The sequence below is a fragment of the Macaca thibetana genome, chromosome 15 (genome assembly GCF_024542745.1).
Source record: "Macaca thibetana thibetana isolate TM-01 chromosome 15, ASM2454274v1, whole genome shotgun sequence".
NCBI classification, from domain to species: Eukaryota; Metazoa; Chordata; class Mammalia; order Primates; family Cercopithecidae; genus Macaca; species Macaca thibetana.
The window spans coordinates 57503709-57527847 of record NC_065592.1 but is presented as its reverse complement, the minus strand read 5'-3'; the positions used below and the strand labels follow the sequence as shown (position 1 = coordinate 57527847).

The 24139-nt window shown below is 38.1% G+C and overlaps 1 long non-coding RNA gene across 1 annotated transcript in view; it reads right to left on the bottom strand.

Annotated features, from left to right (window-relative positions):
* Positions 1 to 406: 406 nt before the first annotated feature.
* Positions 407 to 24139, bottom strand: part of LOC126937870 (uncharacterized) — a 294809-nt gene continuing 271076 nt past the window's right edge. The window contains exon 3 of the long non-coding RNA XR_007719883.1: positions 407 to 16120. This is a non-coding gene — a long non-coding RNA (uncharacterized LOC126937870). The remainder of the gene's footprint in view (positions 16121 to 24139) is intronic.

Sequence of the window (24139 nt, the reverse complement as noted above, 5' to 3'; positions counted from 1 at the left end):
CATTGTTTTTCAAAATAATACTCTCTGATTGAGAGTTAGTATAATGGCAAAAGTAAAATCTTAGAAAAGATTTTCAAGGGGTGCAAATATTCTTACCTGTTTATATAACCGTACAACCTCTTATTATCTGATCAGAAAATTAGACTAAGTATTTCCATCACAAAAGTGTCTGGTGATCACAGGGGAGGTGTGGTATGTCTAAATGACATCATCAGATTCACTTTTGAAACATCATTTGTTATAAACAGTGCTAATATTTCAGTAGTCCACATTGGAGAACCCTTTAATGGGTTGGTTGACTTTCTCTATAAAAGTATAAACACTTATTAGCATATTCAATTATATTATCAAAATGTTTTGCTTCAAAAATCCCAAACGCTTTTTCTGTTTAGTCTATGAATTTCCATTTATAATATGCTTTTTTTTGTTCTTTTTAGACCCAATCACATTGGAAAGACATGAGGGCCACAGAGAAATTGCTTTATCAATATTGAGATTTCTTTCTTTATAAATGATGATCTTATATTTACTGCCTTTTCTTAGGCTTAAATAAAGGATAATAGAAACATCTAAAAATCTTAAGTTATTTCTGAGTTTTATTCACTTTTCTTTCTTCTCCTACCCTCAAGGCATATTATAATATTAAATCTCATAAAAAGAAGGAAGATAATGTATTAGTCCATTTTTACAAAGCTATAAAGATACTACCCAAGATGGTAATTTATAAACAAAGGGGGTTTAATTGAGTCACAATTCTGCATGGCTGGGAAAGCCCCAGGAAACTTACAATCATGGTGGAAGGGGAAGTAGGCACCTTCTTCACAAGGTGGCAGGAGAGAGAAAGAGTGTGTGTAGGAGGAAATATCAGACACATATAAAAGCATCAAATCTCATGAGAACTCATTCACTATCATGAAAACAGCATGGGGGATTCCACCCCCAGAATCCAATCACCTTCCACTAGGTCTCTCAATACCTGGAATTACAATTAAAGATGAGATTTGGATGGGGCACAAAGCCTAACCATATTCTTCTTCTCCTGGACCCTCCCAAGTCTCATGTCTTTTCACATTTAAAAACCAATCATGCCTTCCCAACAGTCGCCCAAAGTCTTGTCTTATTTCAGCATTGTCTACAGTCCATATGTCATCTGAGACAAGGCAAGTTTATTCTGCCTATGAGCCTATAAAATAAAAAACACGTTGCTTACTTCCTAGATACAAAGGGGGTGCAGGCATTGGATAAATGCTTCCATTGCAAATGGAAGAAATTGGCCAAAACAATGGGGCTATGGGCTCAAGCAAGTGCAAAACCCAGTAGAGCAGTCAGTAAATCATAAAGCTCAAAAATAATCTTCTTGGAATCTATGTCTCACATCTAGGTCAGGCTGATGCAAGAGGTGGGCTTCCATGGCCTTGGGCAGCTCTGCCCCTGTGGCTTTGCAGGGAACAGCCCCCTGCCCCAGCTGCTTTCATGCTAGTGTTGAGTGTCTGTGGTTTTCCAGGTACATGGTGTAAGCTGTTGGGGGATCTACTATTCTGGGGTCTAGAGAAGGGTGGCCCTTTCTCACAGCTCCACTAGGCAGTGCTCCAGTGGGGACTCTGTGTGGGGGCTCCAACTCCATGTTTTCCCTTTGCACAACCCTAGCAGAGGTTCTCCATTAGGGCTGCGACCCCGCAGCAGACTTCTGCCTGAACATCCAGGTGTTTCCACACATCCTCTGAAATCTAGACAGAGGTTTTCAAACCTCACTTCTTGTCTTCTCCATACCTGCAGGCCCAATACCATGTGGAAGCCAACAATACTTGGGGGTTACACCTTCACAGCCTGAGCAGTACCTTGGCACCTTTTAGCCCTGGCTGCTCGTATGCAGGGCACCAAGTCCTGAGGCTGCACAGAGCAGTGGGGCCCTGGGCCCAGCCCATGAAACCATTTTTTTTCCCCCTAGGCTTCTGGGCCTGTGATAGAAGGGGCTATCACAAAGGTCTCTGACATGCCCGGGAGACATTTTTCCCCATTGTCTTTGCTGTTAACATTCTAATTCTAATTCTAATTCTAATTCTAATTCTAATGACATTCTAATTCTCATTACTAATGCAAATTTCTGCATCAGGCTTGAATTTCTCCTCAGAAAATAGGTTTTGCTTTTCTGTCAGATCATCAGGTTACAAATTTTCCAAACTTTTATGATCTGTCACCTCTTGAATGCTTTGCTGCTTAGAAATTTCTTCTTCCAAATACCATAAATCATCTCTCTACAGTTCAAAGTTCCACAGATCTCTAGGGCAGGGGCAAAGTGTCACCAGTCTCTTTGCTAAAGCATAGTAAGAGTGACCTTTACTCCAGTTCCCAATAAGTTCCTCATCTCCATCTAAGACCACCTCAGCCTGAACTTCATTGGCCATACCAGTATCAGCATTTTGGTCAAAGCCATTCAACAAGTCTCTAGGAAGCTCCGAACTTTCCCATATCTTCCTATCTTCTTCTGAGCCCTCCAAACTGTTCCAACCTCTGCCTGTTACCCAGTTCCAAAGTTGCTTCCAAATTTTTTGGTATCTTTATAGGAAGACCACACGCTCTGTGGTACCAATTGACTGTATTAGTCTGTTTTCACACTGCTATGAAAAAATCCCTTAGACTGGGTAATTTGTAAAGAAAAGAGGTTTAATTGACTCACTGTTCCATATGGCTGGGGAGGCCTCAAAAACTTACAATCATGGCAGAAAGGGAAGCAGGCTTGTCTTACATGGCAGCAGATGAGAGAGAAGTGCAAGCAGGTGAGACGCCAGACACTTATGAAATCATCAGCTCTCATGAGAACTCACTCACTATTGCAAGAACAGCATGACCATATTATTGGAAAATGGCCCTATGATCTAATCGCCTCCTACCAGGCCTCTCCCTTAATACCTGGGGATTGCATTCAAAATGAGATTTGGGTAGGAACACAAAGCCTAACCATGTCAAATAACATCATGTTTCCTAAGGCTTTGTTTTTGTTGAGGTTCAGAAAATAATAATCCAAAGTATGATGTTTTAGCATGCTGAATACTTTGAATTAAAGACATTAAAAGGCCTTAGAAACTGCCTCAGAATCAGGAATCTCTCTAACCTTTCCTGTTTCTACCCTGCTAAGTGAAGGGAGGGTCCCTCTTTAAAGTTCTTTTATCCTGACTGAGGAAGCTCTTCCAAAAGAAATGTCATTATCTTGGAACCCCTTTCCTGGAATCTACATTAACCAGAGGAGTTCAACTCTTATTGCTAGAGAGGAAACTAAAAGTCTCCATGCCCAGAACACCATATCTGGACATATTTTTAACCTATTCTTTCAACTATTCTTCTAAGCGTTGTTAGAGAAATTTTATCTGCGTAATAAAACAAGTTTTGTTCACAGTGCAATTTCACCCTCAACTGCCCATAACTGTTGCCACGTCCCCTAGAGCCCAAAGAATCTTTGTTCCAGGCTATTGTCTGATATTTGGGTCCATTCATTTCCCCTAAAAGTCATCTACTCTTCCTCTAAAATTGTCCACATTTCCCACTTCCCTCCCACTATGAATTGGGTATTAAATCTAACTATTTGGTCCTACTTTGAGTCTCATTTATTGTTGTTGCTGTTTAATAAGTAAATGTACTATGTTCTCCTATGACTACCCTCTAATTTCTTTGTTTTTTAAAAAAGATTTTTATAAGTACTTAGTAGGATGTTTATATGTATGGGGTACATGAAATGTTTTGATACAGGCATGGAATGTGAAATCAGCACATCATGGAGAATGGGGTATCCATCTCTCAAGCATTTATCCTTTGAGTTAAAAAAAATCCAATTATACTCTTTAAATTATTTTAAAATGTAAAATTCAGTTGTAAGTGACTGTAGTCACCCTATTGTGCTATCAAATAATAGGTCTTATTTAGTCCCCTACTATGCTTGCCAGCCTCTGGTAACCGTCCTTCTACTCTCTGTCTCTGTGAGTTCAATTGCTTTGATTTTTAGATCCTATAAATAAATGAGAACATGCAATGTTTGTCTTTCTAAGCCTGGCTTATTTCACTTAACATACTGATCTCCAGTTCCATCCATGTTGTTGTAAATGACTAGCTCTTATTTTTTATGACTGAAGTAGTCCATTGTGTGTATGCACCACATTTTCTTTATCCATTTATCTGTTAATGGACACTTAGGTTGCTTCCAAACCTTAGCTATTGTAAACAGCTGTAACAAACAAAAGAGTTCAGAAATCTGTCTAGTATAATGATCTCCTTTCTTTCAGGTATATAGCCAGCAGTGGATTTGCTGGATCATAGAGTTGCTCAATTTTTAGTTTATTGAAAAACTTTCAAACTTTTCTCCATAGTAGTTGTACTAATTAACATTCCCACCAACAGTGTTTAAGGATTCCCTTTTCTCCACATCCTTGCCAGCATTTGCTATTGCCCGCCTTTTGTATAAAAGCCATTTTAACCATTTTAACTGGTATGAGATAACATCTTATTGTAGTTTTGACTTGCATTCCCGATGATCAATGATGTTACGTATCTTTTCATATGCATATTTGTCATGTGTATGTCTTTTGAGAAATGTCTATTCAAATTTTTTGCCCATTTTAAAAATCAGATTATTAGATATTTTTTCCTACAGAGTTGTTGGATCTCCTTATATATTCTGGTTATTAATCCCTTGTCAGACATGTAGTTTGCAAATATTTTTTCCCATTCTGTTGGGTTGTCTCTTCACTTTGTGGATTGCTTCTTTGCTATGCAGAAGGTTGTTAACTTGATATGATTTCATTTGTCCATTTTTGCTTTGGTTGCCTGCACTTGTGGGATATTGCTCAAGAAATCTTTCACTGATGTTTTGTGGTTTTCATTATAGAGATCTTTCACTTCTTTGATTAATTCTTAAATATTTAATTTTATGTGTGGCTATTTAAATGGAATTAATTTTTATTTCTTTTTCTGAGTGTTCACTGTTAGTATATAGAAATGCTACTGATCTCTGTATGTTGATTTTGTATTCTGCAACAGTACTGAATTTGTTTATCAGTTCTAATAGTTTCCTTGTGGAGTCTTTAGGTTTTTCCAAATACAAGATTATATCATCAGCAAACAATGATACTTTGAATTCTTACTTTTCCATTTTGATGCCCTTTATTTGTTCTCTTGTGTGATTGCTCTAGCTAGGACTTCCAGTACTATATTGACTAACAGTGGTGACAGTGGACATCCTTGTCATGTTTCAGAACTTATAGGGAAGGCTTTCAATTTTCCTCATTCAGTATAGTACTAGCTGTGGGTCTGTCATATATGGCTTCTATTATGTTGAAGTATGTTCCTTCTATCCCCAGGTTTTGAGGATTTTTATCATGAAGAGATGTTGAATTTTACCAAATGCTTTTTCAGCATCAATTGAAATGATCATATGGTTTTTATCCTTCATTCTGTTGATATGACATATCACTTTCATTGATTAGCTATGTTGAACCATCCTTGCATCCCAGGGATAAATACCACTTAATTATGATGAATGATATTTGTAACCTATTTTTGAATTTGGTTTGCTAGGATTTTGTTGAGGGTTTTTGTATCAATGTTCATCAGTGATACTGGCCTGCAATTCTATTTTTTTATGTCTTTGCCTGGTTTTAGTATCAGGGTAATACTGGCCTAGTAGAATGAGTGCAGAAGTATTTCCTGCTCCTTTGTTTTTCTGGAATAGTTTAAGTAGAATTGGTATTACTTCTTAAAATGTTTGGTAGAATTGAGCAGTGAAGCCATCATATCTCAAAGTTCTTGTTTTTTTGTTGTTGTTTTTTTGTTGTTGTTGTTGTTTTTCACTGAGAGACTTTTTATTATGACTTTAATCTTGTTATTGCTCTCTTTAGGGGTTTTGGATTTCTTCTCAGTTCAGTCTTGGTAGGTTGTATGTGTCTAGGAATTTATTTATTCCTTCTAGATTTTCTAATTTAATGGCATATAGTTGCCCTTACTAGCCACTAATGATCCTTTGAATTTCTGTGGTTTCAGAAGTAATGTCTCTTTTATCATTTCTGATTGTATGTATTTGGATCTTCTCCCTTTTTATTCTCAGTCTAGTTAAAAGTTTGTCCATTTTGTTTAACTTTTCAAATAACCAACTTTTAAACTAATTCTTTCTATTGTGTTTTTCATTTCATTTTTATTTATTTCTGTTCTAATCTTTATTTTTTTTTTCTTCAACTAATTTTGGGTTTGGTTTGTTCTTGCTTTTCTAATTCCTTAAGATGCATTAGATTGTTCATTTGAAATTTTTCCTCCTTTTTTGGGTAGAAACTTAAAGCTATAAATTTCCCTCTTAGTAGTCATTTTGCTGTATTACATATGTTTTGGCATGTTGTGTTTCCATTATCATTTAAGAAATTTTTCAATTTCCTTCTTAATTTTTTCATTTACCCACTGGTCATTTAGGAGCATATAGTTTATTTTCCATATATTCATATACTTTCCAAAATTCCTCTTGTTACTAATTTCTAGTTTAATTCCATTGTGGTCAGAGAAGATGCTTGATATTATTTCCATTTCTCTAAATGTTTTAAGACTTGTTTTGTGACCTAATGTATGGTTTATTTTGGAGAATAATCCATGTGCAGAGGAAAAGAATGTGTATTCTGCAGCTCTTAGATAAAATGTTCTGTAAATATCTATTAGATCCATTTGGTCTATAGTGTAGATTAAGTCTAATATTTCTTTGTTGATTTTCTGTTGGGAAGATCTTTCTCACAATACAAGTTGGATATTGAAATCTCAACTATTATTGTATTTGGGCCTAACTCTCTCTTTACCTCTAATAATATTCCCTGTATATATCTGGGTGCTCCAGTGTTGGGTGCATGTATATTTAAAATTATTTTATTCTCTTGCTAAATTGTCCTCTTTATCATTACATAGTCACCTTCTTTGTCTCTTCTATAGTTTTGCTCTTAAAATCCATTATGTTTCATATAAGTATAGTGACTGCTGCTCTTTTTTGGTTTCCATTAGCATGGTATATATTTTACTTTCCCTTTATTTCAGTCTGTGTGTGTTTTCATAGGTGAAATGTGTTTCTTGTAGGCAACAGATCAATGGGTCATCTTTCTTAATCCATTTAGCCAAACTATGTCTTTTGTGTGAAGCATTTAGTCAATTTATATATCTAATGTTATTATTGATAAGTAAGGACTTACTCCTGCCATTTTGTTATTTGTTTTCTGGTCATGACTTCCATCTTTCTTTTCTTCCTACCTTCCTTTAATGAAGGTGATTTTCTCTAGTGATATAATTTTTAGATTCATGCTTTTTTGTGTGTATTCATTGTATGTTTTTTGGTTTGAAGTTACTATGAGGCTTGCTAATACGATCTTATAACACTTTGTTTTAACCTGATTACAACCTAACACTATTTGCATAAACAGACAAACAAAAATAGACTAATACAAATGCCACACCTTAATTTCATCCCCCAGTTTTTTTAACTTTATTGTTTCTATTTATATACTATTGTAATGAATAGGTCTTGAAAAGTTGTAGTTACTATTTTTGATTGGTTCATTATTGAGTCTTTCTACTTAGGATAAGAGTAATTTACATACCACATTTACAATGTATAATATTTTGTGTTTTTCTGTGTATTTACTGTTACCCAGGAGTTTTATGCCTTCAGGTGATTATTTATTGCTCATTATTGTCCTTTTCTTTCTGAGAGACATATTCCTGTTAGCATTTCTTGTAGGATAGGTATTGATGAAATCCCTCAGTTTTTGTTTGTCTGGGAAAGTGTTTATTTCTCCTTCATGTTTGAAGGATATTTTTGCTGGATTTACTATCCTAGCATAATTTTTTTTCCATCAGCATTTTAAATATGTCATGCCACTCTCTCCTAGCCTGTAAGGTTTCCACTGAAAAGTCTGCTGCCAGACATATTGGAGCTCCATTATATGTTATTTGTTTCTTTTCTCTTGCTGCTTTTAGGATGCTTTTTTAATCCTTGATCTTTTGGAGTTTGATTAGTAAATACACTGAAGTAGTCTTCTTTGGGTTAAATCTGCATAGGGTTCTATAACCTTCGTGTACTTGAATATTGATATCTTTCTCTAGGCTTGGGAAGTTTTCTGTTATTAACCTTTTGAATAAACTTTCCGTATCTCTTTCTCTACCTCCTCTTTTAAAGCCAGTAACTCTTAAATTTGCTGTTTTGTGGATATTTTCTAGATTTTTCAGATATGCTTCATTTTTTAGTCTTTTTTCTTTTTTCTTCTCTGATTGTATTTTCAAATACCCTGTCTTCAAGCTCACAAATTCTTTCTTCTGCTTGATCAGTTCTGCTATTAACAGACTGATATATTCTTCAGTATGTCAATCGTGTTTTCAACCCTAAAATTTCTGCTCGTTTCTTATGATTATTTTAATCTCTTCGATAAATTTATCTAATATAATTCTGAATTCCTTCCCTGTGTTATCTTGAATTTCTTCGAGTTTCCTCAACATAGATATTGTGAATTCTCTGTCTGAAAGGTTACATATTTCTCTTTCTCTATGATTGGTGCCTGGAGGCTTATTTAGTTCATTTGGTGAGGTCATGTTTTCCTGGATGGTCTTAATGCTTGTAGATGCCTGTTATGCCTGGACATTGAAGAGTTAGGTGTTTATTATAGTCTTCATTGTGTAAGCATATTTGTAGCTGTCCTTCTGGGGAAGTCTTTTCCAGATATTTGAAAAAACATTATGTGTTGTGATCTAAGATGCTTCTGCTTTAGGGGGCACCCCAAATCAGTAACATCATGACTCTTGCAGACTCATAGAGGTACCGTCCTGATGGTCTTGGACAAGATCTGGAAGAATTATCCGGATTATCAGGCAGACTCTTGCTCTCTTCTCTTACTTTCCCCTAAACATAGTTTATCTGTTCTGAGCCACCTAAAGCTGGGGGCACAAAATACAAACACTCCTGTGGCCACCACCACTATGACTGCACTGGGTCTGAACTGAAGTTAGGACAACACTGGGTCTCACCCAAAATCTGTTGTAAGTACTACCTGGCTAACACCTGTGTTCACTCAAGTCCCTGGATTTCTAAAATCAGCAGGTGGCAAAGCCAGGTAGGCCTTTGTCCTTTCCTTCAAGGTGATGTGGTCCCTCAGGTGTTGGGTGGGTCCATAAGTGTCATCAAGGAGTTAGGGAATAGAGTAAAAAACCTTAGATATCTACCTGGTATTCTATTGTATCACAGCTAGAATGGCACACAAACCACAACACACACTTCTTCCCATGCTTCCCTCTCCTTTCCAAAGACAGAGGAGCCTCACTCTGTAGCTACTGCCACCCCAGGTCACAAAGAGTACTGCCAGACTACTGCCAATGTTCCCTTAAGGCCCAAGCTCTCTTACATCAACTTGTCCTTAATGCTGGTTGGCGTGCGCTTCACCCTTCAGGGCAACAGGCTTTCCTCTGTTCCAGGGTAGGTTCACAAATACCCATCCAAGAGTCAGTTTCTAGAAATGGGGACCCCCGGAGCCCTCTTAGTGCTGTACCCATCTGTGGCCATGCTGGTGCAAAGTCATAGTCCCCTTTACTTTTCCCTCTGCTTTTCTCAGGCAGAAGGAGTTTTACCCCAGAGCCACCAGTTGGTAACATGCTGAGTCTCACCCGAAGCCAGCAAGTCTCAGAGGCTCACCCAAGACCCCCGATATAGTACCTGGGTATCGAAGCTAATGATTCAGGGCCCAATCAGATGATAAATGCTTCCAGGACTGCATCATTTTCCTCAAGCAAGGGGTTCCCTTCTGACCCAGGGTGTATCTAGAAATGTCATCCGGAAGCTAGAGTCTGGAACAGTACCTTCAAAACTATGATCAGTACCCTATCCTGCTCTGACTGAGCTGGTATCCTTGGTGTAAGACAAAGTCCTCCCCACTCTTCCCTCCCTCTCTTTAAGAGGAAGGAAGGGGTCTCTTTGGAGAAGTGGGCCATGCAGCCTGGAGGGGTAATGCCAGTACTCCCTTAGCTACCCCAACCTCCCGGTCCACTGTCTCTGGATCTAGTTCAGCACTAGGGCTCGCCTAAGTTTCTGAGTTTTGTAGTTTTCATGGCCTAGATTGCCTTTCAAGTTTACTTGGAGACACAGAGTGCTGTATCCCTCGGTGGTGAGGTTTGCAGGCACTCAAGCTAGGACCACTGGGATTGGTTATTCTCCTCTGGCTAGAGCTGGTTTAAATGCTCCCTTCCTGGGTGGGGATCTGCTGAGTTTGGTCTGTTTTTCCTTTCTGTTCTAATAGGACAGCACTAAGTTTCATGCCTCACAATGTACCAGTAGGTAGCTAGTCAGGCCTGATCAGGGCAGGAGAGAGCTCCCCACAAACTAACAAGAATGTCAAGTGACCATGACATGATGGTCAGGCAGTTGTCACACTGTTTCTCCAAAATAATAATTGGTTTCAGCCAGCACCAGGGAAAGGCAGTCTCACAATAAATAGAAACACCTATTTTAATGGAAAGAAACTGATGATCAGTAGCTTTCCAATAAGCTCTCAAGAGTTGGGCAAGTGGGCTCAAGCATGTGCATTAAGAGGGAAAACGGCAGAATTTAACTGGTATATGACCTCTTAGGGACATTCAACTGGTAAGAGAAGATTGTCTCAAGTACGAATGCATGCAACTCCAGTAAACACACGAAACATGCTCCCCTCCCAAGTGCTTGCAGGCCACTGTGCATGCACAGCCCACTCCAAGGGAAGAATCAGGGGAGAAAGAACACAAGACCCTGGAAGTATGAAAATATATAAAACCCCCAAGTCAAAAGGTCAAACCGTGAGTGTGTCTTTCAAATCATCTGCTTGGCCCTCTTCCAGCTGTACTTTCCTTCCTTTCATTCCTGCTCCAACGCTTTTAAATACACTTTCACTCCTGCTCTAAAACTTGCCTTAGTCTCTCCTTTTGCTTTATGGCCCTCAGTCAAATTCTTTCTTCTGAGGAGGCAAGAATTAAGGTTGCTGCAGATCCATATGGATTCACTGCAGATAACAACTGCTGTGTTCTCCCTTCCCCAGCACCCAGAGATGCTTTCTGCACCACATCACTGCTGCAGGGGGATGGGGGAGGGGTGGCACTGGCAACTGTTTTTTCTGTCTCTTCAGTGCCTCTTTCAGCAATATGAAGTTAAAACCAGGTACTATGAGGGCTCACCGGAGTTTTGGTTCTTAGGAAGGTGTTTTTCCTTTGTAGAAACTTGTTAATTTTGGTGCTGCTGTTGGGGGGATGATCAGTGGAGCCTTTATTCCACCATTTTGCTCCACCCTCAGAGTCTCATATTTTGTGTGGCTCCTGCACATTTTTGAACATTAATACATTTGTATACATTTTCTCCTGTTAATCTCTTCATTGTCAATTTATTTCAGCAGACAGTCAATCAAATCTTCATAGGGAAAATTTAAACTTCCCTATATATTTTCTATGCAAGTGGAAATATAAGGCTGTAGGTGAGAACCTGAGTTCAAGAGGTAAAAACAAAAAGCAGAATTCACATCCCATTTTCACTGTGTGAACCCGGATGCTATTTAACCTCAATTTCTTCATCTCTAAAATAATGTATTAATAACAAGCCTCAGAGTGCTGTTGGAGGATAAAATAACAAGCAAAGTATAAGGCATATGATGATTACACAATAAATCATATGTTACTATTCTCTATAAATGTTTACTATGACATATTATTATGACCAATTTACTATTTTTAAAAACACTCAAAGTATTACATTCTCTGTCATAGTTCGCCTTGTTGGAAAACCACAGTCCCTGTCCCTTTAACTCCAAGGTATATTTTTCCTCCGGGTGCAAATATAGATATATTAGTTCTTTTATTTTTAAATTTCAGCAATCTATATCATCAAGCTCTGGGAAGGAATTAAAAACAAACAAACAAAAGCCTGATGGTTACTCTTTGTCCTTGATAGAACATATGTTAATAGTTAATGAAATCCAAGCAGAATGTCCTGCTTCAACCTTTTCATCTTCAAATCCATCTAGTCCTGGCTGTCATGCACCAACAGGAAATATCTAGGATGCTTCTTTGCCACCTGAATTTGTTTGTTTGTCTCTTTCTCCCTTACTAGGCCTGCATAAACATTTTCTTTCTTTTATGAAAAAATATTCAAATGCACACAGGAAGCAAAACACTTAATCCACTCTAGTAGGTCTGTGAGACATATGGCCTGTGGAGTAATTTAATCCAGCCCACCATGGAATCTGAAAATTGCTTCTTCTATCCCCTGCTGTACCCAAATCTGAATGCAGGAAGAACAGTCTCAAAAACAAGAGCTCCTCAGTGCTGTTTCTAAGGGGCAAGGCCAGAGAGGTGTGCAACAGTAGGGGTTTATGAATTCAATTTACTCATATTCAGAGCAATGCAAGAGAAATAACTGTAGTTCTCCTCTCCTTTAAAGAACTCTGGGTTAGAATAGAAAGAAAGAATTCAAAGCTTCTAACTCATTTAGAGAAAATAGAGAGCCAGACCTGACCCAGGACAGGAGGAGACCTTCTGAAATTTCAAATAGCTCCCGTTGATAACCAATCCCTTGATGAGACAAAACTGACATTATCACCTTTTCAATAATGGTGGTGCTTTCTGCAGACTGCACCCCTCCACACATACATTTTAAAACTTAGTGATTTCTGCTGTTTTATGTACACACTTTAAGAGCTGATAATTTTTAAGATTCTTTAGGGAAAAAATACCATATAAATGTGCCTAAACCTTTGTAAAAAGGGTTTTGGATATTCTTCTTTGAGTACATGTGATTAAAATACTTAATGTTGTCTTTGCAAAAATGACTACATTTTAAGGAGTTACATCCCTTATAATAGTCTCATTAATTTGTTCACTCACAATGCTCACTCCCATTTATTTTTTATTATATTATTTTATCTTTCTTGGGTTTCTTAGTGGGTTTTCATTACCCATAGGGCTGGAGCATGTCCAAGCATGAACATCACAATTTCATTAAGTCAATTCAGTGGCCAAGAAATGTAGTTCTTCATAAAATATTAGACATCTCCAAGAAACACAGTTTAGTAGAGATATTTTCAAAGATTAAAAATTTTTTTTAATTCAGTAAGCCATCATCATTATACCCTAGAACATAGCAAGGCACACAGAAGATGGCATACAAGCCTCCCTAACTGCATGCCATTGCTGAATTTGGAATTAGAGAATCTTTTGCCTTATCTTGGCACTGTCTCTTCATGTAGCTATCCATTCAGTTAGTCTATTTACAAATAGTTTTTGGATACTTTTATATCTGTAGGTGCTGTATGCAAATACGAAAAGCCAAAGTCTCTGAGGGCTAGTTTAATGGATTAGTCATCTCTTATTTGCTGTCTGAACCTAGCCACATCACTTAAACTCCCTGAGTTCCAGTTCTTGCATTTACTAAATGGGGATACTACTACTTCATAGCCTTACTGTGAGGATTAAATAAAATTATCTATGTAAAATGCCTCGTACACCTAAAATATTCAAAAAATATTGGTTGGTGATTATTTCCCTGCTCAATGTAAACAGAATACAGTGACTATGATGTTATTACCCTTGTCTCTCTTAATTTTCGATGACCACGTTCTCACTAAAAAATGACCCTTAACCAATGTCTCCTTTTTACGTAAAACTACATTAAACTTTGCACATCTAGTCCATTGCATTTCCTTCCATTCTCATCCTTGTGGGGCGGGGAGGGAAATTGTTCTGTATCATGGAAATCTCTATAAATTTTCCACACCTGCACTTTCCCAAGTCAAAAATTTTCTTATATAATTTACTTTAATCTCACTTTCTAAGGACTCAATTTAGTGGTCAAATGAGAGGCTTTCTCAGACAGATCTGCTGGTGACTATTACCAAGTCCTATGACATTTTTGTCTCTTCATCCATAAAATAAATAAAATATTTAATGATGAATTATGAAAATTAGAAATGAACTGTGTATACCTTACCTATGTGATCAAAGTCAACATCAACAGTGATAAATCATGTTCAAAATATGTACATTTAACATAATATGGCAAAAATGGCACTTTACAACTGTGGTCTTAGTCCCCAAGGAACGTAATACCTGTGTAATGATGAGAAAAACATCAGAGAAATCCCAATGAAAGGACATTCTACAAAATACCTGACTAGTACTACCCAAAACTGTCAAAGCTATCAAAAAACAAGGAAAGTTGCAAAAACTGTTACAGCCAAAATTTTAAGGAGATATGACTTTTAAATATAATATGGTACATGGATGAGATCCTTAAACAATAAAAAAGGGACACTTGATAAAAACTAAGAAAGTCTAAATAAAGTAACAAAGTATGAACATCAGTTAATAATATGGTTCATTAATATTAGCATGGTACATTTGCTACAATGTTATCAATAGAAGAAATTAGGTACGGCATATCTCAAAACTCTCTGTATTATTTTAAAATCACCATTCTAAAAATAAAGTTTATTTTAAAAAGGGATGGCACATGCATATAACTAGAAATATTGCCTTAGATATCATAAGTGCTCAAATAAATGGTAGACGTTATTATCACTATTATGCAATTGACTAGAAGGCAATTAACCCCAAAATTACAAAAAGTTATTTTTCATTAATATGCATATGATTTAAGAATGTCATGAGAGCAAAAAATAAATATTGAAAGAACAGCATCAAAGACATCTATTCCGATATTTCAATTAATAAACTAATCTGCTTCAATCTTCCTGGGTGTGATAGTTAGTTTTATGTGGCAATTTGAGTGGGCTAAAGGATCCTCAGCTATCTGATACAACATTATACCTGGATGTCTGTGTGACAGGGTTTCTGGATGAGATCAGAAATTGAATTGGTAAGCTGCATACAGAAGATTTCCCTATCTATGTGAGTGGGTATCATTAAATCCACTGAAGGCCTAAATAAAACAAAAAAGCAGAAGAGTGAATTCACTCCCTCTGCATGAGCTAAGGCATCCATCTTCTGCTCTTGGATATCAGAGTTCCTGGTTCTTGAGCTTTCAGAATTATCCTGGAACCTATACACCATTGGCTCCCTGACTCTCAGGCCTTTGGTCTCAGACTAAACTATACCACCAGCTTTCCTAGTTCCCCAGGGGGCAGATAGCATGGAACTTCTTGGCCTTCATAGCCTATAACTGCATGAGCCAATTCTTTTTTTCTTTCTTTCTTTCTTCTTCTTTTTTTTAAATACAAAGTCTTGCTCTGTCGTCTAGGCTGGAGTGCAGTCATGTAATCAAAGCTCACCACAGTCTCAAATTCCTGGGCTCAAGCAATCCTCCCACTTCAGCCTCTTGAGTTCCTGGCACTACAAGTATATACCATCAAACCCGGCTATTTAAAACAAATTATTTGTAGAGATGGGGTCTCACTATGCTGCCCAGGCTGGTATTGAACTCCTGGCCTCAAGTGATCCTCATAACTAGGCCCGCCAAAGTGCTGGGACTTCAGGTGTGAGTCACTGCCCCCAGCATGAGCCAATTCTTATGGTAAATCTCTTCTGTGTGTGTGTGTGTGTGTGTGTACATATATATACACACATATATACACACACATACATATATACACACACATACACATATATACAAACACACACACACACACGTACACACACACATCCTGACTAATGTACTATGTTAATGTAGATAGCTAGGTCAGCTATTTTTACTACTCTGAAACCAAAATGTACATTTGTGTAGGTCCAGTGACCATGATCTTATTTCTATAAGCATTTAGAGTGAGATTTACATGTGTTCTTAAACATAATTAATGGCCTGAACAATCTATGGAATCTTCTTAAATTTTGGCCCCTTCTTCATCAAAAGGTTATAGTAGCATCAATCTCATAAACATGTGAGAATTAAATATAGCAATCTGTAAAAGGATCTAAATAGTGATGTTTAAATAAAGAAGTGTTCAAAAATTCCTTTCATAATTTTTTGGCCTAGAAAATAGACATATTTTGTGTACATGTAGCTCACACACTTATAGGTACACATATATTTTATTCTCTACATTTGAGGAGCTCCTCAAATTTTACTTTGTCCAAGGAGTCTCCCTTGATTAACCTGAAAAGACACAGAGATATTTTTCAGCACCATACTAGAAATAGAAAGTGTGAACATTGCCATTAATAGGCTTAGTAAACATTAGTGTTTGCATACACTATACACAAATATATTCAGCCATTTACTGCACAAGCATCTCAAGAGGGGATTCTATGTGTCAGAAGCTCCCAGGTGATGGAAACACAGAGATAAATATTCTCCATGTTCTGCCTTAAAAGGACCCCAATAATATGAGTAAACAAATACCCAAACACAGATGTTAAGTTCAAAAACCTAAGGTACATACACACAGTTGAGTAATATTCAGCAACAAAAAGAAATGAGGAAGATCTCTGTTATTTAATACATAGCAATATATTGCTAAGTAAAGAAAAAAAGTATAGAGGCTTCAAGACGGCTGACTGAAATCATTTCACTCCAGCCTTCTCCACTTAGAAGAACCAAAATAGTGTATAGACGGTCATATTTTGAATACATTATCCACAAGAGAATGCTGGAATTCAACAAAGAAGTGATAAAAAAGCATCAAAAGTGGGGAAGGAGAAGTGAGAGAGGCAGTCTGCCTGGCTGGCATCAGCTGGCAGCCAGGAGTGACTTCCAAATACAGGGAAAGGGTAAGTGACAGACTTTCAGTGTCCCACATCCTGACTGTGGAATCATGCAATCCTGGCTACGGAGAACCTTTTTACCTTTGTTCCCCTGTCCTATGGTCTCCTGGCAGCTTTCTTGGTCCCGAAAGTAACATAGGAAGCTACCAGCAGACCATGAGACAGCATTGCTCCAGAGAGGAAGCTCATGTTGGGTCCCACACCCTTTTTGAGACCCAAGCCACTACAGCAAGGTGCCATTTTCAAACCTAGCCTTTGGCAGACTGCATGCTGTCCTGGAGCCCAGTGACACTGGGACTGAGGTATTACAAAAACTGGGACTGTCACTAGTAGAATTGGGAAGCAAGCTGGGAGTCCTCCTGCAGCTGGGATTAGAGAGCAAGTGAGGCATGAGCTGCAACTACCAGTGCCAGGAACTGAGCACCACTGGAATGGAGACTGGAATATGAGCAGAACATGAGTTGCTGCTGGGACTTGGTTGCCAGTTGGGTGAGGCTCCTGCCACTGGGGAGGAGCAAGAGCTAGGTGTGGGCTACTGCCAGCAGGTTTGGGGAATAAGACCTGCTGGGACTTGGGCATGTGTGTTCTCCAACTGCCAGCCCAGGCTGTGGCCATCAAGGACAGCCCTGCCCTCTCCAGTGGAAGGGCCTCAGTATGACTACTACTGTCCTTCACCAGAGCATTATACCTGGGGTCTGAGGATTGCCCTACCCTTGTCCATCATGGCTGGTGCCTGCTCTCACCATTGAAGGGCCTGAGCACAAGCTTGCCCAGTCCAGCTTCAACCCCCTTCTTTGCGAACCATCTCCTTCTTAGAGACCCTGAGGTCCAGGGGATTGACCAACCCAATCCACCATCTTGGGCACCTAAGTATTCATCCCAGGGGTCTGATGTGGGGCTTAAATTCCCAGCCATGATCAACTCAGCTGTGAATTATGTGCAAGCACTACCAGTGCTCCTCACAATTGGTGGGCCCAGTCTGTCTTAGTCACTGCTAACATCAATGCATACCACCCAAGACCCATAGAATCATCTTGCCACTGCTATTGCCATCACCCATGCCATGCCAGCTTCCCAGAGGCCAAAGAACCTGCCTATCCACCCAGTTCCACTGCTGCCACTACTGGCATCCAAGCATGTCACCTGGAGGCCCAAGAATTAGCCCAGTGGTAACCACCAAAACAGGTATCAGCATATACCACTCTGGGCACAAAGATAAGTATGCTCAGCCCACTGCTGCCACCACTGGGGCCTGAAGACTTGCCCATCTGGCATTCCAATACCTAGCACAACTTCACTATACCCTAACTCACTGAGAAAATCACAGACACTACTAACACTACCTACAATGAAAGAAATCATATAGAGATTACACTACTGAATGCACCCAGGATCAAAGCAAAATTACCCTACCCAACAACATATATACATCTTCAAGAAAAAGTCCTCACCTATAAGAGTATACTTAAAAATAGGAAAAAGTGACTGTTATACCAGGTGCACAGATAACAACATAAGGACACAGGAAATATGAAAAAGTAAGAAAATATGATACCTCCAAAGGAACACAATAATTTTTCAGCAATACATCTTAATCATAAAGAAACTTTTGAAATCACAAATAAAGAATTCAAAATACTGATCTTAAACAAGCTCAGTGCAGTACAAGAAAATTCTGAAAAATGATAAAAAGAAATCAGAAAACCAATTCAGAATATAAATAAGAAATTTACTAAAGAGATAGTTTATAAAGGAACAAAAATAGTAATTCTGAAATTGAAGAAATCATTAAAATAAATACAAAATAATTTTGAAAGCTTCAAGAGACTTGTTGAGGGGTAGAGATGGCAAAATAGAAACCTAAACCATTTGCCTCCTCACCACTACAGTTCCATCAAATTTTAACAACTATCTGTATACAGAAAAGTACTGTTACAGGATCTAAAAATCAGGTGAGCAATCACAGTACATAGTTTTAACTTACTGTCACTGATAGAGGCATTAAAGAGGGTAGGAGAGACAGTCTTAAACCACAAACACCACCCCTACCGCATGTCCCAGAAGCAGCCATTCAGCATGGAGAGACAGTCTGTAAACTTGGGGGAGGGAGAGCACCGAAACTGGGGCACTTTACATTGAACTCAGTGCTGCCCTTTCACAACCGAGAGCAAAGCTGTGCTGGTCTCAGCCAGCACCTGTGCATGGAAGGAACATTTGGACTAGACTTAGCTAGAGAGGAATTCCCCATCTCAGTGGTTGGAATTTGAATTTCCCAGCAAGTCTTGCCACCATAGACCTAGGTAAACTTGAAAGGCAGTCTAGGACACAAGGACTGCAATTCCTAGGCAACTCCTACTGCAGGGCTGGGCACAGTGCCAGTGGACTTAGGGGTCATGGGAACTAGGGAGATTCCAGCTTGGGTAGCTAAGAGAGTGCCTGTGCCACCCCTCCCCAACCTCAGGCAGCACAGCTTACAGAAATGAAAGTGACTCCTTCCTTCTGCTTAAGGAGAGGAAAGCAAAGAGTAAAGAGGATTTTATCTAGCATCTTAGATATCAGGTCAGCCATAGTAGGATATGACAGAGGGCAGAGTCATGAGGACCCTACTCCAAGCCTGAGCTCCCAGACAACATTTCTAAATACAGCCTTGGTCAAAAGGGAACATACTACCTTGACAGGAAGGAACCAACCAACAGGAAGGATTCATTACCTGCTGACTACAGAGCCCTTGGACCCTGAATAACCAGCAGCAGTACATAAGTAGTACCCCATAGGCCATGGTCTCTGAGATGTACTGGCTTCAGGTGTGACACAGCACATTCTTAGCTGTGATGTCTATGGTAAAAGACTCTTTCTATTGCGCTGAGCTTCTTTAAGATCAATATTTTGAATTCTTCATCTGTAATTTCGAAAGTTTCCTTATGATTAAAATGTATTGCTGAAAGAAGGAAAACTAAAAAGGACTTTGTCTTGCACCTTGGGTACCAGCTAGGCCACAATGAGGTACAGCAACAAGCAGGCTCTTGGGGTCTCCAAGTCCAGGCCTAGACTCTTGGACAGCATTTCTGGACCTTTTCTGGATCAGAGGGGAGCTTAGTTCCCTGGAGGGTGAGTCACAGACATGGCAGCATTCACCACAAGCTGACTGAGGAGCCCTGGGGCTTTAAGTGAATGTCAGTGATGTCTGGCATAAACCTCTGTGGGCTGGTGATGGTGGCTGACCAAAGAAGAAAGAGGTTCTTCTGCCTATGGAAAGGGGAGTGAAGAGCAGAAAGGACTTTGTATTGTAGTTTGAGTGCCACCTTAGCCACTGCAGAATAGAACATCAGGTAAATTTCTAAGGTTTATAACTCCAATCTCTGGCTCCTAGACGGCATCTCTGGACCTGCCCAGTACCTCAGGGAACTCACTGCCCTGAAGGCAAGAACATCAACCTGACTGGCTTCAACACCTTCTACTTGCAGAGCCCTAGGGCCTTGAGTGAACATAGGTGGTAGCCAGTTAGTGGTTACAGTGGGCACTGGGCAAGACCCAATGCTGTGCTGGCTTCAGGTATGACTCACTACATTCCTAGTGGTGATGGTAACAAGGATACTTGCATCACTACATCCCTAGTTTAAGGCGGCTCAGCAGAGACAGAGAGAGAGGGACAGAGAGAGAGAGACAGAGAGTGAGACAGAGTCTATTTGTTTCAGTGAAAGTATGGGAAGAGAACAAGAGTCTCTGCCTATAATCCAGAGAATTCTTCTAGATCTTATTCAAGACCACCAAGGCAGTGCCTCTATAAGTATGCAAAAACACAGCATTATTGGGATTGGAACTCAAATCCCTTTGAATAGCTGAAAAGCCATCCCAAGAAGGATGGGCATAAGGAAACCCAAACTGTGAAGACTACAATAAATACCTAACTCTTCAATACCCAAACTAAACAAACATCTACAAGCATTAAGACCATCCAAGAAAACATGACCTCATCAAATGAACTAAATAAGGCACCAAGGACCAGTCACAGAGAAACAGAAATATGTGAAGTTTCAGATAGAAAATTCAAAATAGCTATGCTGAGAAAATGTAAAGAAATTTAAGATAACACAGAGAAGGAATTCAGAATTCTATCAGATAAATTTATCAAATAGAAATAATTAAAAGAATCAAGCAGAAATTCTAGAGTTAAAAAACACAGTTGACACACTGAAGAATGCATCAGTCCCTTAATAGCAGATGTGATCAAGCAGAAGAAAGAATTAGTGAGCTTGAAGACAGGCTATTTAAAAATACCATAAGAAAAAAAAAAATTTTTTTAAATGAAGCACACCTAAAGGATTAAGGAAGTAGCCATAAAATGGCATATTTAAGAGTTATTGGCCTTAAAGAGGAGGTAGAGAAAGAGTTAAGGCCTAGATTCTTTATTCAAAATAATAATATCAGAGAAGGTCCCAGACCTAAAGAAAGATAGCAACATTCAAGTACAAGAAGATTATAGAAAACAAAACAGATTTAAACCCAAAGAAGATTACCTTAAGGCATTTAATAATGAAACTCTAAAAGGTCAAGGATAAAGAAAGCATCCTGAAAGCAGCAAGGGAAAAGAAACAAGTAATATATAATAGAGCTCCAATATATATGGCAGCAGACATTTCAGTGGAAACCTTATAGGCCAGGAGAGAGTGACACGGCATCTTTAAAGTGCTAAAGGGAAAACAAACCTTTACCCTAGAACAGTACATCTGGTGAAAATATCCTTCAAGCATGAAGGGAAGTAAAAACCTTCCCAGACAACCGAAAGTTGAGGGGTTTCATAAATACCAGAACTTTTGCACAAGAAATGCTAAAGGAAGTGCTTCAATCTGAGAGAAAAGGAAGTTAATGAACAAGAAGAAATCATTGGAGGGGACAAAACTCTCTGGCAATAGTAGGCATACAGAAAAACACGGAATATTAGAATATTATAACACTGTAATTGTGCTGTATACACTACTCAGTGTAAAAAACTAAATGAGAAAAATCAAAAATAATAACTACAACAACTTTTCAAGACACAGGTCAGTAAGACATAAAGAGAAACAATAAAAAATTAAAAAGTGGGAGGATGAAGTTAAAGTGTAGAGTTTTTATTAGTTTTCTTTTGGTGTGTTGTTTGTTCATGCAATCACTGTTAAGTTTTCATTAGTTTAACATAATGTATAAAATAGTAGTTATAAGTCTCATGGTAACCTAAAATCTAAAAACATATAATAGACACCCAAAAATGAAAGGTGAGAAATTAAGTCACACCACCAGAGAAAATCACCTTCACTCAAAAGAAGACAGGAAGAAAGGAAATAATAAAGAGAACAAATAAAATAATAGGCAGGAGTGAGACCCAATTTATGGATAATAACATCAAATATAAATGGACTAAATTCTCTATTCAAAACACATAGAGTTGCTTAATGGATGAAAAAACAATACCCAATGATCTGTTGTCAACAAGATACACACTTCACCTATAAAAATTTTATTTCAGTAAATAAAGAGATGAAAATAAAGAGATGGAAAAGATATTTCATGTCAATGGAAACCAAAAAAGAACAGAAGTTGCTATATTCATATCAAACAAAATAGATTTCAAGACTAAAAGTATAAGAAGGGACAAAGAATAAATAATGAAATGAAATGAAATGAAATGAAATGAAATGTAATTATATAATGAAAAAGTGTCAATGAAGCAAGAGTATTTAACAATCGTAAATACACAGGCACCACAGTGGAACACCCAGATATATAAAGCAAACATTACTAGAGATAAAAAGAGAGATAGACCTCAATAAAATAATAGCTGGAGACTTCAATCTCTCACTTTCAGGATTAGACAGATAATTCAGATGGAAAATTAACAAAGAAACAACAGCCTTAATCTGTACTATAGATAAAAGAGACCTAATAGATATTTACAGAACATTTCATCCAATGGCCGCAGAATACACATTCCTCCTCAGCACATGGGTCATTCTCAAAGACAGACCATATGTTAAGACACAAAACAAGTATTAAAACATTAACAAATGGGCTGGGCGTGGTGGCTCACGCCTGTAATCCCAGCACTTTGGGAGGCCAAGGCGGGCGGATCATGAGGTCAGGAGATCGAGACCATCCTGGTTAACATGGTGAAACCCCGTCTCTACTAAAAGTACAAAAAAATGAGCCGGGCATGGTGGCAGGCACCTGTAGTCCCAGCTACTCAGGAGGCTGAGGCAGGAGAATGGCGTGAACCCAGAAGGTGGAGCTTGCAGTGAGCCCAGATTGCGCCACTGCACTCCAGAATGGGTGACAGAGTGAAACTCCGCCTCAAAAAAAAAATAAATAAATAAAATGAAATATTATCAAGCATTTTCTTGGGCTACAGTGGAATTAAACTGCAAATTAATAAAAGGAATATTGGAAACTATACAAACACATCAAAATTGAACAATATTCTCCTGAAGGAGCAATAAATAATTGAATAAATGAATAAGGAAATTGAAAATTTTCTTGAAACAAATGATAATGGAAACACAACGTATCAAAACCTATGAGATACTGCAAAATCAGTATTAAGAGGGAAACTTATAGCTGTAAGTGCCTACCTTAAAAAAGAAAAATTTTAAATAAATAACCTAATGATCCATCTTAAAAAAAACTAGAAAAGCAAGAGCAAATCAAACCCAAAGTGAGTAGAAGAAATAATAAAGATTGGCTCAGAAATAAGTGAATGAAATGAAGAAAACCATACAAAAGATCAATGAAGCGAAAAGTTGATCTTTTGAAAAGACAAACAAAATTGACAAACGTTTGCCCACACTAATGAGGAAAAAAAGGGAGATGACCCAAATAAATAAAATCAGACATGAATAAGGAGACATTACAACTGATACTGCAGAAACGCAAAGGATCATTAGTGGCTACTATGAGCAAATATATGTCAATAAATTGGAAACTCTGGAGGAAATGGATAAATTCCTATACACATACAACCTGCAAAGATTGAACTTAAAGAAATCCAAGACCTGAACAAACAAATAACAAGATCAAAGCTGTTATAAAGTCTCTCAGCACGGAAAAGCTCGAGACTCAATAGCTTCACTGCTGAATTCGACAAAATATGTAAAGAACTAACACCAAACCTCCTCAAACTATTCTGAAAAATACGGGAGGAGGGAATACTTCCAAACTCATTCTGTGAGGCTAGCATTACTCTAATACCAAAACCAGACAAGACACATAAAAAATATAAACATAGGACAACATCACTGATGAATATTGATGCAAAACTCCTCAACAAAATCCTAGCAAATCAAATGCAAAAACACATTGGAAAGATCACTCATCATGACCAAGTGGGATTTTTCAAAATCATATGCAAATCAATAATGTGACACACCATATCAATAGA